Here is a 3,809-nt window from a genome sequence, read left to right as displayed (position 1 = left end):
ATAACTGACATTCACATAAAATAATATTTATAAAAAAGATTCAAAATAGATAGCGAAATCCTAATCGTTAAGTCCAAAACACCGACAACACCAAGCTATCAACTACCAAAAGAACCCACATCCATCAAGTATTTTTAGTGCATAATTTTGTTCTTTCCAAGAAAAAAAAAATAGATAACATAAAAAACTAATGCACGGTTAAGGACTACGATCATCATCGAAACTAAAGGATCAACATCCCGAACGTTAGCAAAGAGGTAGGAGGCACTATGGGTGTCACAACCGATGGTTTGTCAATAGGAGTATTTGGATGATGTGATGGTGAAGAAATCATTCCGTGCCTTCTCAATAAATAAAGGAAGCATGCGATCGAATAATGTAGGAATCAATTGCATCACTAACTCCTCCATATTTTCTATCAGCGATTGAGAAGTCAAGGTAGGCCGATGCCGAAGCATTGAAGCTAGAATTGACATTAAGATTCGCCCATAATAACTTTGTGCTTGAGATCCAAGACCATATATTCTTCTCTTCCTTGCTCCCCCAGCAACTTCATAATATGCTTCACATTGATCAATATCAAATTGAGACTGTGATTTTTCCCGTAATATTTCTTGATATATTTCCTATAATAACTAGTGAAATTAAAACATCAAGAATACTAACCATTCAATTTTACCAAATAAAAAGAGAAATGAATTCCAAATATAAGGGAGTGGATATTTATCCATTTTTCGTTGGAAGCCTCATGATGACTAACAAAAAAGAGTTTCATACAACTTGGATACAAGTGATCATATGTACACTGTCTCATAGTCGAGTAACAGAATATGAAAATAAAGACAGTTAGAGTTCCTAAACAACACATAAAAGGACAATTTCAGTTATTTCTCATCGTATTTAAGTCAATATCGAAACCTGCTTTTCAGTTCTTCCCGTCTACTAGACTCTGTTTATATCAGGCAAAAGTAAATCTTAATTGACCAACATCAATAGGATGCAAAGGCTATACAAAAACAGGGAGTTGTACACTGCTTTCACTCCTAAATTCAAGGACCATACCAAATTCAAAAGCATAAGAGCATCATCTACATTACAATGGTTACAATCAAGAAAAAAGAGTATTAACAATCTAGTCTTTTATACATATCTTGGAGCTGAGACTCCATTAGAACACCTCAAATTTCTCTCCTTCAAAATGCAACAAAACAGAACCGTTTTCCACGCAATTCTGATGGACTTCTAATTTTCCCTATTAATATCACTTTTGCCTTTTCATAGCAAACAAATTGGTTGTTTTTTTATAACGTTATCACATGGTCATGACTGAGCATCAAATAGGTGGAACAGAACATAAGAGCAATAATGTTAGTATATGTCCTATTACTCTAGCAATCCATAAAGAGTAACCCCGATCCGGATCTGAACCCGAAACTAATTCGCCGGTCGCTGCCTTCATTCTACCATTCACGGAATATGACTAATCATGATTTACAAAATCTGCAGGTTGTTACACAAGCAAACCTGCAACTTATAGTTTCTATTGTGAGAGGCAGTAGTTGCTACTACATGCAGGAAGCTGAGAGGTTTAAATTATGGTTGCTGATGCTGCCCATCAGGATTATTTTTATTTTAGTAATTGTACAGGACCTAGAATTGCTCATAATATCATCAGTGTGTATACAAGTTACTGGTGTGTTTCTAGAATTTGGATATGATCATAAGAGTTTATACATGATTTGTGTAATGTCCTTTACAGATATGCAGGGATAAGCAACTTTAGTGACTGGTTTTTTGCTGAAAACAATGCAAGGATCAATATATTATATTACAAGAAACATTGTTCAACTCCAATAAAAGGGAAAATTATACATGGTATGACACACATGATCCATTTATTGAATCTTTCTCAATGGGTGGTATTAGCACTTTGTGCTCATCCCCTTGAGGAAGGGACAACAAATGGAAAATATTGTGTTAGGATCAAATATTGCTATCAAGGATTACAGTCAGAGAAACAGTTAATGGACATAATGGAGTAGTCACTTAATTGCTGGTTTTCAGTATATCAAGATAGGATTTGGTTATTTTGTGAAATATTAGGAATTGGCTGCTGGTGTGGTAGAACTAGTGGTTTTACTACATGCAGTAATTTGTATCAAGTTTTTGCAGATCTCAATTAAAAGACCTGAAAATCAAAAGATATTCACATTGCGTACCCTCGAAATATTACCCGACAACACAAGCATTAGTTCTCATCAAATTCAATTTTTGGCCACACTTGCTCATCAAATAAGTAAAAAATGTAGCAAGCTTCTTGTCATCAACAACTTCTATTTATCAATTATACAAATCAATAGTCAAGTTATTAGGTTTCTCATTTGATTCATTAGCAATTTGTAGAACCAAATTAAGACAATCTATAAGTAACATTAGCTAACATATTGTACAGAGAGAGGGGAGATTTAATAACCTAAGAGAAGAACTTCAATAGAAGTGCAACAATACCTCAACAACAATAGCTAAGATGTGAAAACCTTCAAGTGACTAGTACGTCAATGAATTCTGACCAACTGTCTACTACCTGTAATAAAAATAACATCAGGAGGATTCTATCAAAGGTTGAACTAAAACGAGAATGGAATATAATAGTCTAATAAAGGATTTAATGGTCTTAGTTTCATGTTATTTTATCCCAAGCAAGTATTTTGGCTACGAACTTAAGCACGTAACCCTAAATAAGTAGCCAATAAATAAGAAGGCATATATCAAACAACATAGGCGCATAGTACACTACAAGATTCAACAAGTAACGATGAAAGTGGTAAAATAGGTCAAGAAAGATATAAAGAAAAGCTTGCAAATCAAAACACTCAACCATCCATCGAAATTTTTACACCCAAATCTTAAGCAAAATACAATAAAGATACAATAACACATGTTACTAAGCATTAGTCACTATCTGTTCCTTCTTCGAACTCTTCCTCATCCTCCCCAGTTTCCTCTGTTTCATACTCTTCTTCTGTAGATTCGTCTTGGATTTCATGATGTTCTGGCAATAACCTATCATCGATGGGTTCATCCATTTCAATTGCATTCCCGTTTGGATCATGTAAGAATATATTTTCATCAATTGAAACATTCATATCTATCTCATGGACTTCAACTTCTTCAACTTGGAATGGAACATCCAAATCTGGAGTTGTCACCATTACTTCCTCATCGGGTAATTCTACAACATTTCGAGGTTTGACCTTCAACACAACTGCCCAATCATCCTTGTCCTTTTTCTTTTCTAGGATACTGTCACGACCTATTTTGCCTAAGCCGTGCGGGCACTTACCTTTCTCACCTCGGTAAGGGTACCCTCAACCCAACGATAAATAAAGACATAAATAAATAAATCAAGCAAGCGGAAAGAATAAATACGTAAGTCTCACAATATATATATATATATATATAGTAGAGTGGTGCGGAATAATAATAATACCCTCAGGTCTAGTCTCAGGCATACAAGAGCATCTAAAACGAAAAAAATACAAGTCTGGAATAATACAAATGTTTATGTCTCCCGAATAGAATAGACATAAATAATAGAGAAGTCTTCGGCGCGCCGAACGGCCGTGCTCACCTTAAGACTTGGTGCTAATGTCAAGGCGACAATCACCATGTGAGATGGAAGTAGAACTATCCGATACTCGCATTCATAAAGGAACGCAACAAGTGCAAGACAAAACAATAATGACACGGTAGGCATCATCACCGACTAAGCATAGCTAACATAATTCAGACAATAAAGCAAGATAGGC

The sequence above is a fragment of the Lycium ferocissimum genome, chromosome 10, assembly GCF_029784015.1.
Source record: "Lycium ferocissimum isolate CSIRO_LF1 chromosome 10, AGI_CSIRO_Lferr_CH_V1, whole genome shotgun sequence".
In the NCBI taxonomy this organism is placed as follows: domain Eukaryota; kingdom Viridiplantae; phylum Streptophyta; class Magnoliopsida; order Solanales; family Solanaceae; genus Lycium; species Lycium ferocissimum.
Note: the sequence above shows the minus strand (reverse complement) of the source record.